This window comes from Xenopus laevis, chromosome 2L (assembly GCF_017654675.1).
Source record: "Xenopus laevis strain J_2021 chromosome 2L, Xenopus_laevis_v10.1, whole genome shotgun sequence".
Lineage (NCBI taxonomy): Eukaryota > Metazoa > Chordata > Amphibia > Anura > Pipidae > Xenopus > Xenopus laevis.
In genome coordinates, this window is record NC_054373.1 from 178,711,221 (window position 1) to 178,725,579 (window position 14,359).

The 14,359-nt window shown below is 41.5% G+C and overlaps 1 pseudogene; it reads left to right on the top strand.

Moving 5' to 3' along the window:
- Positions 1 to 12,817: 12,817 nt before the first annotated feature.
- Positions 12,818 to 14,359, top strand: part of LOC108707584 — a 63,118-nt pseudogene continuing 61,576 nt past the window's right edge.

Consider the following 14,359-nt stretch of genomic DNA (forward strand, 5'->3'; position numbering starts at 1 on the left):
TACTAACCTATAAAAGTAGAGTTCCTCCAACTAAAATGTCATCCATAAAATCTACCCTTAGGAATCTGACCATGCACAGTAATAACTACTTGTTCAGATTCAAAGTTAAACAGCAGAATCTGTGATTTAAGAATCTCTATCGATTGCTGAACTGTTTTGTTTACAGAGTGAAAAGACAGCCTCCATTTACTAACCTATTAAAGCAGAGTTCCTCCAACCAAAATGTCATCCATAAAATCTACCCTTAGGCATCTGACCATGCACAGTAATAACTACTTGTTCAGATTTAGTGTTAAACAACTGAATCTGTGATTTAAGAATCTTTATCGGTTGCTGAACTGTTTTGTTTACAGAGGGAAAAAAGACTCCCATTTACTGACCTATAAAAGTAGATTTCCTCCAATCAAAATGTCATCCATAAAATTTGCCTTTAGGAAATTTGTCCCTGAACAGTAATAACTACTTGTTCAAATTTAGTGTTAAACAACAGAATCTGTGATTTAAGAGTCTTTATCGATTGCTGAACTGTTTTGTTTACAGAGGGAAAAAAACGGCTCCCGTTGACTGACCTATAAAAGCAGATTTCCTTCAACCAAAATGTCATCCATAAAATCTGCCTTTAGGAAGCTGACCATGCACAGTAATAGCTAGTTGTTCAGCCATAAGGTGGCCATAGACGTAACAATTACGAACTTTCCTGCCACCATTGGTTTGTTTTCAGTACAGACATTTAGGGGGTTATTTACTTAAAACCCGAATTTATCTCAAAATATTAATAAAAAAATCTCAACCAAACTCCCATGCCCGATTTTATCTTATTTATTAAAAAAAAGCTCAATTTAGAAAATCGAGCAAAACCCCGAATCGTAAAAATTTTACGGGCTTTGTTTTTTGCCCAAAAAACCCAAAAAGCTTGGATTTTTGGGCTAAACCCAGCGCAGACCATGATAACTTCTAATTGGAATAGGTGCCTCTCCCATTGACTTATACAGGACATTTACAGGTCTGAGATGGTGGATTTTCTGATTCGGACTTTGCAGCATCAGGGTATAATAAATCACAAAATATTCGAGTTTTTTTTCTACTGAAAATTTGGGTTTTGCCCCAAAAAGTCCGACCAGAAAATTTGAGGTTTAATAATTAACCACCTTAGAGCTGAATCGTCAGATATACAGGTAGAAACAATAGAATTCTACCCGTATCTGACAATTCAACAGTAACCCTTCCTAATCGTCTGCCGATATCAGTCGACTCGTCTCCCACCATACACGCAATATCGTTTTGTATGATATTATCTGGGCATCTATGGCCAACTTTAGTGTTAAACAACTGTATGTTTGGCTTTCGAATCTCCCTATCAATTGCTGAACTGTTTTGTTTGGCTGTAATCAGTCCCTAGGTATAGCGACCTATACAATTTGCACCAATCAAAATGTCAGCCCTAAAATCTACCTGTGGAATGCTGAGCAGCCTTAGTGTTCAACAGATCCTGAAGTCTGGATGTCAGGCCCAAATAATTAGATGATATCAGAGGTAAAGCATAAGTTGTGGTCAGCTGATGGACTGTTTACACATGCCGATCCTGGACTAAGTCTTTTCAAGTGGTTCCATCCATAAATCTGATCAAATAAATCAATCCTTTGTTGGGACCCATGTCAAACCGTTATGGTCACCTAAATGACTCCAGCTTTTATGTGTCCTTCAGAAAAGCAACACACACATATAAATACTGTTTATTCATCACCTCTGACACTCCAGGTCCCAGTACCTGACGCTGTCCATTTGTTTAACTAAATGGTTCGATCCACAGTCAAGTTGGCCAAGTGCACAGTCTTGTGGTTTGTCAAACAGTTTACAGAGGGGCCCAAGAGAGTGTGGGCAACATATGCACATTTGAATAAGGAACTCACAATTGTGTGTATAAAGCAAACTATCCAAATTGTAACTCATCTACAAAAATGTGTGGCTGCACATATTCTGTTTATGTCATGTGAGGGACTTCAAAGACGTCATGTGGGAATTCAGGAAGATCCAACCCAGTTAAAAGCGATATCCAGTCCACAAGCACAAACAAGCGCATTTTTCTTTTGGTTCTTGCAACAGGATCTTGACAAACTGGCAATCTGGGCAGCTAAGTGGCAAATGAGATTCAATGTTGATAAATGTAAAGTCCTGCACCTGGGATGTAAAAATATCCACTTATACCCTTAATGGGACTGCACTAGGCAAATCCATTATGGAAAAGGACCTTGGAGTCCTTGTAGATGATAAACTTGGCTGTAGCAAGCAATGCCAGTCAGCAGCATCAAGGGCAAATAAGGTCTTGAGCTGTATTAAATGGGGCAGAGAGTCACGGGAGGAGGGGGTCATTCTTCCACTGTATAGAGCACTTGTAAGGCCCCATCTAGAATATGCCGTACAGTTTTGGTCTCCATCACTCAAACAGGACATTATTGTATTAGAGAGGGTACAGAGAAGGGCAACTAAGCTGGTAAAAGGTATTGAAAATCTTAGCTATGAGGAAAGACTGGCCAAATTGGGGATGTTCACGCTGGAGAAGAGGCACTTAAGGGGTGATATGATAACTATGTATAAATATATAAGGGGATCATATAATAATCTCTCTAATGCTTTATTTACCAGTAGGACTTTCCAGCTGACACAAGGTCACCCATTCCGATTAGAAGAAAAGAGGTTCCGCCTAAATATTGGGAAGGGGTTTTTTACAGTGAGAGCTGTGAAGATGTGGAATTCTCTCCCTGAATCAGTGGTACAGGCTGATACATTAGATAGGTATAAGAAGGGGTTGGATGGTGTTTAGCAAGTAAGGGAATACAGGGAAATGGGAGACAGCTCATAGTCCAAGTTGATCCAGGGACTAGTCCGATTGCCATTTTGGAGTCAGGAAGGAATTTTTCCCCCTCTAAGGCAAATTGGAGAGGCTTCAGATGGTTTTTTTTGCCTTCCTCTGGATCAACTGGCAGATAGGTAGTTAATAAACAAAAAAAAAAAAGGTTGAACTCGATGGACATGTGTCTTTTTTCAACCTTACTTACTATGTTACTATGTTACTATGTTACTATGTTACTATGTTACTATGTTCTTGCTTTTCTGATCAGGAGACAGTTCTGCTCCGTTAGGTAAGATATTCCATTTCATTTCCCTCTTTAGAAATGTTGCTTTAGATAGACTACAAGAAGTGTTACCCCAGTAAGTCACAAAAGCACTTAAGCCTTGGTTTCTTGGTTTGTGTTCAACCCCAACTCTTAACTTGGCAAATGATATAATTCACCTGTCACCAGATATCCCAACCGTTGTCATGTGACTGACGTTCCCTCATGGGTTCGGTAGCACAAGTCAACAGTCTGTTCTTTGCGTTCATTTCATGATGCCATAAAATATGATTTGGTGTGTTGGGTGGGTTCCTGTGTGGTGGGTGGGTTCCTGGCATCAGAGGTTACAGTCAACGCTTCCTTCATCTTTCCTTCACAGTCCTGGCCAACGGTTGATACAAGGGGGCAAATTCAGTAAGATTCGTAGTTGCGCCAGCGTCCACTTCGTCGCACTTCGCCAGGTGTAGTTTCGCCAGCGCTTCGCAAATTCACTAAAATCCAAAGTTGCGCTCAGGGGTAGCGTAAGGTTGCGAAGTTGCGCTAGCGTTGATTCGCTAAGCGAAGCGAAGTTACGCTAGCGATGGTTAATTTGCATACGGCACCAAATTCAAATTTCAATGGAGGAACACGTACAATCACTACAAATGCCTAGAAAACCTTCAAAACATCAAATAAAAATTTTATTTTGCCCTACACATGTGCCCACTGTCTAGGTAAGGTGCCATGAGTCAGGAAATGTAGGGGGGAAGGAGGGGAGCCCCAAAAAAATTTGCGATCTTTTTCAGCCTATCACCCATAATGTAGAAAACACGCCAGCGTTTTTTGGGACTTAGAAAAAATTTTGACTTTTTTTGAAGCAATCCCTATCTACTCTATTAAGGAAGTCTAGAGTAAAAGGTAGCGTTCAGTACACTGCGCGCGTTAGTGAATTTGCGTAGTTACGTCCGTAGCAATAATAACACTAGCGAATCTACGCCAGCGTTCGTTAGTGAATATGCGCAGTAACCAAACACCAAACACTAGCGAAGTAACGCTAGCGTTCGGCGCTTAGTGAATTTGCCCCAAGGTGTTTCTAACATGAAATGTCAAACCCATTGGTACAACATTTTCAAACAAAGATTGAAGTTGGCCTTTGTTGAGTAATGACTTTGTTCTTACAACCCTACTCTTACAAACAGGTCAGCTGGACTGTGTCCTTGCCTGTAGATCCTTCAAAGTTGCTTTTCCCTCTTGGTGGAGCCTCTGTTTGACCCTTTGTTATCCAATTATGAGGAGTATAATGAGGTGAGGTGAGCAGGTTACTGATGGCTCTGTACACCTTCTACTTTATAGGCATGTTGCTTTCTTTCCAAGTAATATTCCAGACCTTGTTTTAGATTATTTGCCTTTTGTCTCTAAGTTCCTTGTTGTGGTCATTTGTGTTCTTGGCCAAGTCTTTGTTTAGAGCTCTCCTCTCTTTTAGGGCAGTGACACACGCGAAGATTCGGGGAGATGTAGTAGCTTGGTGACAAATCGCCTCTTCTTCGGGCGACTAATCTCCCCTAACTACCTTTCTGCCGGCTAGAATCTAAATTGCCAGCGGGATGGCACTCAAAACACTTTGTTTTCCGAAGTCATCCGAAGTTGCCTCACAAGGGCGACTTCAGAAAATTCTCTCGCTCTGGAGTTTCGGTAAATATTTTGTCGCAAAAAATGTTTTGCGATTACAACATTCTATTACATACACTGCGAAAGTTCACAAAAGCAGTTTGGTCACAAACTTTGCGAGGAAGTCACTGAGGTCTTAATCAAGCAAAAATGGAGCAAACATGGTCACTAACGGGCGCAAGCGTCTTTGTCAACGTTTTTTGCAATAACGAAGAATATTACATTCCCCCCGTAAAGAATAAACTTTTAATTCTAGGTTAGGAGACAACAGAACATGTCTAGAGTGTAGAGTATAGATATAGGCATAGTATATGGACACTTTAAGAACATATCTAATGTATATTATAAAACAAGGGTAATTGTCTGTTTATAATTTATATTTGGAACTTAATTAACTAGAAAATGAATTTGCTTAATAATAATGTTTTCTTAGTTCCATCCCCTCACCCACTCTTTCCATTGCATTGAATTCAGCTCTGTTGGATTTTCCACCAACACTATTCTTCTGCATTGTGTGACATCTCCCCCATTCTAGCCAGAGTCTTCTCACCACCTTTTCCTCCAATGAAGACTCTTTTTATGTCTTTGCTTGAGCCTCTTTTGATTGAGCCTCTGAAGACCCCCTATGCCATTAATAGAAAACATGGTTTTGCAGATCCAGCCATTTCTTATGGTCTCCATGTGTCTCCTTAAAACATTTCTATTCCATTTCTATTTACTTTTAAGGTGCTTGTTCATTGGCTAGATGATTACGAAGAGTGTGCAATCCCTGATCACCCATTGGCCGGTTTGCTCCGGAGTTATTCAGTATGTAAAAGCTGGTCGAGGCTGATGCTGCCGCTATATTTTTGGAAAAGGTGTTGCTCATTCAATAACATTATCCTGAGCTTTAAAGAGATACTGTCATGGAAATTTTATTCTGAACTGAAATCCATTTCTCAAAAGAGCAAACAGATTTTTTTTATATTTAATTTTGAAATCTGACATGGGGCTAGACATATTGTCAGTTTCCCAGCTGCCCCTGGTCATGTGACTTGTGCTCTGATAAACTTCAGTCACTCTTTACTGCTGTACTGCAAGTTGGAGTGATATCACCTCCCCCCCCAGCAGCCTAACAACAGAACAATGGGAAGGTAACCAGATAACAGCTCCCTAACACAAGATAACAGCAGCCTGGTAGATCTAAGAACAGCACTCAATAGTAAAATCCAGGTCCCACTGAGACACATTCAGTTACATTGAGTAGGAGAAACAACAGCCTGCCAGACTGCAGTTCCATCTTAAAGTGCTGGCTCTTTCTGAAATCACATGACCAGGCAAAATGACCTGAGATGCACCTACACACCAATATTATAACTAAATACACTTGCTGGTTCAGGAATGAAATTTTATATTGTAGAGTGAATTTAGAAATAAAAACAACATCTTAAAAATCACGACAGAATCCCTTTAAGGGTCGCCTTTGCCTTGGTAAATCCGCAGGGAAAATAATGGCACTTATGGGATTTGTACTGCTTTGTGCAGGTCCATAAGAGGCACGGAAGCTTGGGGAGACTGATATAGGATCCATCATCTGTGAACCCGTTATCCAGAAAGCTCCAAATTACGGAAAGTTCATTACCTATAGACTCCATTTTATCAAAATAATGCAAATGTTTAAAAATGATTCCCTTTTTCTGTGTAATAATAAAACAGCAGCTTGTACTTGATCCCAACTAAGATATAATTAATCCTTATCAGAAGCAAAACCAGCCTATTGGGTTTATTTCATGTTTACATGATTTTCTAGTAGACTTAAAGAATGAAGATCCAAATTATGGAAAGATCCGTTATCTTGAAAGCCCCAGGTCCCGAGCATTTTGGATAACAGGTCCCATACCTGTACTCCGTGTTTAGTACCGAGTGATTATTTAAAAAGCACTTGGGATCAGAGTCATCGCAGATATAAAATCTGTTGCAGTTGCAGCGAGCTGAAAGCAACCCTGTCCTTGTCACCTCTCACAGGACGTGGCTGCACTAGTGGGTTGGCCCAATACCCACAGGTTGGGTTGGCCAACTTTCACACACAGTTTGTGGGTCACTCTTCCTCCCGCTCTCCCTGCCAGCGACCCTCCTGCACCTGCTTCTTCTTCCTGCAGCTGCCCCGCCCCCTTCATGACATTAGAGATGGACGGGTCGGCCTCGGGCCTATAACTAGACACTGGTAAGCCAGTTTGGGTCGGATGTGGATTGGGAGCTGGCGGGTGCAGGACAACTTTTTGTCGACCCGCACATCACTAGCCTGCGCCACCAAAATAAAGACCAAGTGCAAAGTTGCTTTGGTTATTTCCATGAACAATGTATTACAAGCTAAATGATTTCCATTTGCACAATTCTTTTATTTTCAATATACATCTGTGTGATTTTTCATACACTTTATTTTGTTTATCATTTACATTAATGATGTGCAGGCCGGCCCTATACCCGCGGGACCCTTGGGTCGGGCGGGTTTGTGCCGTCTTCGAACTCCCCTTCGTGGGTGGCGGGTTGAGCTCTTATTTTGCTCTCCCCGCCCACCACCTTCAAATGCCGACTTTCAGCTTTATAGCTGCGCCTGCTCGTCCCACCCCTTCTGTGACGTCATCGGCGGGGTGGGGCAGGTCTATAAAAGGAAGCTGAGGGAGGGCGGGTTAGAGTCGGGAAAGACCTGACCTGCACATGACTAATTTACATCCATTCTCTGGCCTTTTATATGGTACATTAAGAGGTTCCTGGAGGCTGAATGTTTTTCTCTATCCATAGGATTGTATTTAAAAATAAAAATAAAAAATAATTTAATTGCATTTGTTTGGTTATAGTTCTTGAATTTTTTTTTTTTTAATTGCAGTCACGTTTTATTCGAAGAGATATGCGGGAAGTCAACCTGGTTTAAACTGTACTCTAGATTAGTATCTATAGAAGACTCCATAATGGCCTCCAAGAGACATCGGAGGCACCTTGATTTTTCTGCAATTATGATGCCATGTACTTTCATAAGGTTATGAAACCCTCTATTGATTTGTAATATCCTTATCATTTACAGTAGGGGGTACATTAGCCCTTATAATACATGAGTGATACTCAGAGTTCCCTGTATAACTCAGCCTGCAGCCTTGTGCCTTTATATGGTCACACTAACCCCTCAGTGACTTCTAATATCCTTATCATTTACAGTAGGGGGTACATTATCCCTTATAATACATGAGTGATACTCAGAGTTCCCTGTATAACTCAGCCTGCAGCCTTGTGCCTTTATATGGTCACAGAACAACCCCTCAGTGACTTCTAATATCCTTATCATTTACAGTAGGGGTACATTATCCCTTATAATACATGAGTGATACTCAGAGTTCCCTGTATAACTCAGCCTGCAGCCTTGTGCCTTTATATGGTCACAGAACAACCCCTCAGTGACTTCTAATTATCCTTATCATTTACAGTAGGGGTACATTATCCCTTATAATACACGAGTGATACCCAGAGTTCCCTGTATAACTCAGCCTGCAGCCTTGTGCCTTTATATGGTCACAGAACAACCCCTCAGTGACTTCTAATATCCTTATCATTTACAGTAGGGGTACATTATCCCTTATAATACATGAGTGATACTCAGAGTTCCCTGTATAACTCAGCCTGCAGCCTTGTGCCTTTATATGGTCACAGAACAACCCCTTCAGTGACTTCTAATATCCTTATCATTTACAGTAGGGGTACATTATCCCTTATAATACATGAGTGATACTCAGAGTTCCCTGTATAACTCAGCCTGCAGCCTTGTGCCTTTATATGGTCACAGAACAACCCCTCAGTGACTTCTAATATCCTTATCATTTACAGTTAGGGGATACATTATCCCTTATAATACATGAGTGATACTCAGAGTTCCCTGTATAACTCAGCCTGCAGCCTTATGCCTTTATATGGTCACAGAACAACCCCTCAGTGACTTCTAATATCCTTATCATTTACAGTAGGGGGTACATTATCCCTTATAATACATGAGTGATACTCAGAGTTCCCTGTATCACTCAGCCTGCAGCCTTGTGCCTTTATATGGTCACAGAACAACCCCTCAGTGACTTCTAATATCCTTATCATTTACAGTAGGGGGTACATTATCCCTTATAATACATGAGTGATACTCAGAGTTCCCTGTATCACTCAGCCTGCAGCCTTGTGCCTTTATATGGTCACAGAACAACCCCTCAGTGACTTCTAATATCCTTATCATTTACAGTAGGGGGTACATTATTCCTTATAATACACGAGTGATACTCAGAGTTCCCTGTATAACTCAACCTGCAGCCTTGTGCCTTTATATGGTCACAGAACCCCTCAGTGACTTCTAATATCCTTATCATTTACAGTAGGGGGTACATTATCCCTTATAATACATGAGTGATACTCAGACTTCCCTGTATAACTCAGCCTGCAGCCTTGTGCCTTTATATGGTCACAGAACAACACCTCAGTGACTTCTAATATCCTTATCATTTACAGTAGGGGGTACATTATCCCTTATAATACATAAGTGATACTCAGAGTTCCCTGTATAACTCAGCCTGCAGCCTTGTGCCTTTATATGGTCACAGAACAACCCCTCAGTGACTTCTAATATCCTTATCATTTACAGTAGGGGGTACATTATCCCTTATAATACATGAATGATACTCAGAGTTCCCTGTATTTTTCTTACGACATGCATTTTTCTATGTATGTTGCTCAAATAGCAATTTTTGTGTAAAACAAAAACCTTATGAATCCACTAGATGGCAGTGTGCCAATACTAATATAGTTGTTGCATGTTCACAGAATTATTTTTATAATTATTATTATGCATCATATTTATGTCACAGCTATTGATTTAACTTACTAATGGAACGCTGGAATTACTGACACTTTCAGAATGACTTCAGATACTAAACCACAACCCTAGGACTTGACTGTGTGAGTCTCTTCTGATGTGCTCTGTCTGTTATCCCCAAACTGGTGCAACCACAAGGCTGATATACAGAATCACAGGGTCGGACTGGTCTGTCTGGGGACTGGGGAATATACTGGTGGACTGGCTCTGGTACTGGTGGACTAAAACGAGGGCTGCCACCATGTTGGATTTGGCACAAGTGATTCCACAAATCCACAAGAATAACTTGTGCCAAATGCAAAGCGGACACAAGACAGAACTGGAGGCTAAATGAAAAGCAAACAACATTATAAACATGTGTCTGTTACACTTTCAGTGAGTCGTACACAAAGAATATTTATTATTTATTTGCTACAGAAAGGATTTTGGCAGGAGTTAATGGTGGTGCAAATTACAGACAATTTCCTTGCGCATTATCTGGACCCCTGTGCAAATCCCGAGAAAATCTGTTGTTTTGTGCTTTGAGAACAAAGAGCGCTGATTGCAGAATAAAAGCAAATCATTACTCCTCACTGGGAGGATTTTCCTGCAGAGCCAGTGACACACTCTGATTTCATACGGCAGAACAGCATTTGCCCCTCGCCCTTAGTAAATGCCTGATGATCATTCCTTTTAGGAATATTCTAGTCAATGTGTTATTGTCCAGTGCCTTGTATTACAGGCTATGATAGCTACTATATTTTAAAGTTATTTTGTCATCTGGAATGTGTTATGTTTTGGGTAGCCAAGGATGAGTAGAGTATAACAGTGCTTTATTAGCAGGTTTATGCAGCCATTACACAACAGTAAGCAACTCTAACACCACAAGCTGTATGAAGTATGCACAGTATAAGTCTGGGCACAGTGACATCTACAGGCCCTTTATATAAACACCACATATTCCCCCTATAGTAGGAAAGCATTTGGGCAAATGTAATAAACAACAACAATTAAACAGTATTCATCTTAAAGCAATTATATACATTATTCACATCACATAGTCCTGGGTCCATGCAGGTAGTTTTCTGATTCTCTCAGTACACCTTATAGGAGTAGGGAAATGTCCTTCATCAAATGCATTCCATATGGGTCCATCAGACAGTTCATATGTGTATGATCCTCGCTGGCGTCTCACTTCAAGTGGTGCAGTAAATTAAGATTGTCCTTGTTTCAGTATTCCTGGTTTCTTAATTCTGACTAAAGATCCAGGCTGAAAGTGCACTTCTCTGGCACCACGTTTTCTGTCAGTATAAGCCTTACATTTGGCTTGTTGACTTTTGACAATGTCAGCATGAGACGATTTTGTAGGCACAGTATTTTGTGGAAGTTTGATGTCTGCAACATGTAACATAGTGCGCATCTGTCTGCCATGTAATAATTCAGATGATTGGGTTGTTGCATGGCACGTTGCTCTGTAGTTATGTAGAACTCTGTTGTAAATACTTTCCAAGATTTCCCAGTAAGATTTGCTGTCTGTATTGCTTCTTTCAGACTTCTGTTGAATCGCTCGATTTCTCCATTTGCTTGTGGGTAATACACTGAAGATTTCCTATGCACAATATTCCTCTCTCTCCGAAAGGATTTAAACACATACGAGACAAACTGTGGTTCGTTCTCTGATATTAACTCCTTTGGATTACCTTCTCTGCTGAAGACTGTAGACAGAAATGTTACTGTAGCCGATGTTATATAAGAAACAAATGCAATTTGTATCTCATATAACCTCGAACGATCGGACTTCCCCATCTCCCGACCTGCCACTAACCATTCAGATCAAATAAAGTAGTAAAAGAACAGATCAGCCGATGTTCTGCCCCTGACAGCAATTGTATGAAAGTTATGTCCGACAAAGCTGGTGACAGTCTCCCACTGATCAGCAATACACGCAGTTCGATCAGCAATACACGCAGAGATATTATCGGCAGCCGACAGAAATCTTTTAAACTGTCCGATCGACCAAACGACCGATCTCCATGGGACGAAAAATGTCGGGACTCTCCACACACGGTCTGAAAATTCGTACGATTGGATCTTTGCTTCTATGACCAGCTTAACTCTCACACATTAGCAACTAGTAAGAACACCCTCATATTGGCCAGTGGTAGTAACACTAGGGATAATCAGGTTCTTTATGCAGCTGAACGTAATAGAGATGTATTTTATAGCCATTACGTTATACTGGGTAAAAAGCTGTGATTGGAGAATAATATTGGTCCGATATGAGGAACAGTGTTTAGATTCCCATAGATTATCTGTCCATGGCTCCTTTATGTGCTTTTCAAATGTATAATCCAAATGATTTGATCCCCTAATACACTAAAAACAGAAAGTGCATTTATAATAATCACCTACCACTAGTCTTTTTCCATCCATTCTCACTTGCGGCGAGGGCAGGGTACAGAGTAGGGAGCTTCCTGTCTGTATTAGAGACTCCCAGAGGGGCTGGAGGTGCTGCCGGAGGAACAAGGGAGACTTAAGCAGGTGACTGAGAGTCTGTCTGAGTGAGAAAGGGAGAAGCCTGGAGGCTGAGCAATCCCTCAAAAGGAAGTATTGTGAGTACAGGGGTGACCCCAACTTCTGTGTTTTTGCTGGTAGTCCCCAAGAGGGCCAGTTTAGTGAACTCATCAAATGTGTAAAGGTAGCGCCTAGTGGGCAGGATTTATTTTTATGATTTGTGTTTTTGTATCCTAAAATGGTCACGCATATGTGTAAGAGAAGAAAGAGTCTGTTGTGGATCCTGCAATCTTACAAATGACATGATTGACAATTCTGTAACAGTTTGAGGAAGGCTCTGTCACGCTCGGCACCCTAAATCCAGAACCCAAGCTTAGCTCCCTTGTCTCGGCTCTCACTTCTGCCTATAACAGCCGCCTTTCACCTCGGGAGGAGCCCTCGGCTAATCGGATGCCGCCAGGTCTTATGTAAGAGAAGAGCAAAGCTAACGGTTGTGGATGAGCAATGGGGCACGATGTTCTCACCAAGGATACTGGATAGAAGAAAGCCACTTGGAAAACAGGCCAAACGACTAAGCGTAGAACAGGCAGGCCGGGCCAGCACAAGCAGAGCAGAATAGTCAGACAGGCTGAAATCAGGATTGGAGAACGAAGGATAGTCAGTGGGCATCCCCACCGAAGACATGGCGAGCGTCCCCGCTTGCCGGAGGGTAAACCACTGGAGCACCAGGGTAAGTGTACATTACAGGCTCTTTTTTATTTTCAGCACAATAATGCCCCATGCCAGGTCCAAAGTGAAGTGGTTTTGCTGAGATGGGAGTGGGAGAACCTGACTTGTCTGTGGAGAGCTGGGACCTGACCCAACTGAATACCTATAGGATGAATTGGAACTCCAACTGTGAGCCAGGCCTGATCCCCAACATCAGCGCCCAACCTCATCAATGGTCTTATGGCTGAATGGAAACAACTCCCACCAACAATGTTCTCCTCAGACAAAATACATCTCAGAGACTTTGACATTGACATTGATTTATGCATTTCATCACCCACGAGCAAACAATGGAGGGTTCTGTTTCTGATCATGGGCTCTCTGTCGTCTGTCAGTCTGTCTTATCCTTTGCTTTTGTCCTCAATTGCTGCTGCTGTTCTGCTTCTCAACCAGACTATGCGTATGTCTAGTACCTCATTTCACAGGTACCTAGAACTAATATTCCTCTTTGGTGGATGTCCCTTACATTTTGGGCAGAGACACACACTCAGATTCGTGGAGATAAGTCGCCCGGCGAAAAATCTCCTCTTCTCAGAGCGGCTAATCTCCCCGAATTGCCTTTCCCTGCCTTCTCATTGGCTAGAATGTAAATCGTCGGTGGAATGGCAATTGGATTGCTTCATTTTCCAAAGTCGCCCGGAGTTTCCCCGCCGACGATTTACCTTCTAGCCATTCGGAAGGCAGGGAAAGGCAGTACGGGGAGATTAGTCGCCCCAAAGAAGAGGAGTTTTGTTGCCGGGCGACTAATCTTCCCGAATCTGAGCGTGTGTCTCTGCCTTTAGATACCTTTTCCATCAGAAATGGAATTACACCCCAGTGCCTCTTATTGTTGCAGCAGGAATGACGCCAACTGAAATGACACTGGGTAAAGTTTTGCATCTCACAAGATCTCAAGACCAGGCATCGCTCCTCAATGTTCCCCTTGATAATTAGCTTTGCTTTGATTCAAACACTTCTATCAATGATACAGATCTCAGACTCAGCTTGGAAATGAACTGTCATTGGAATGAAGCAAATTCAGCAGCAAACATTATTTATTCCTACAGTAGTTTCCCTTTAAGACAAAGCTCACGGTTCATTCCATTTACTTCTACCCGACTGGAACGCAATTCTGAACGATTATCAAAGCCTTTCTACAAAGAGAACCGAAAGCAGTAAACAAACTCATTTAGAGACGGATGGTTCATTGCTTTGCAAGGTTACAGACATGATGTTTTATCTATTGTGCCTCTGCCACTTATACCCGTCCTTCAGATATCATTGGTTTATTCCAGAACTCAATGTTCTGCTTCTCAATGAAATACCTGCACTTCTGTCCCTGCCATTAGTCTCTCTTCAGTCTTAGGAAACACAAATAAACCTTTTCTCTAAGACAGCTCTAGGGTTTTTAAGCTATTAAAGCTGTTTTATGTTTTATTTATTATTGTAAAGAGTTGTGATTAGTATTGACCTTCTC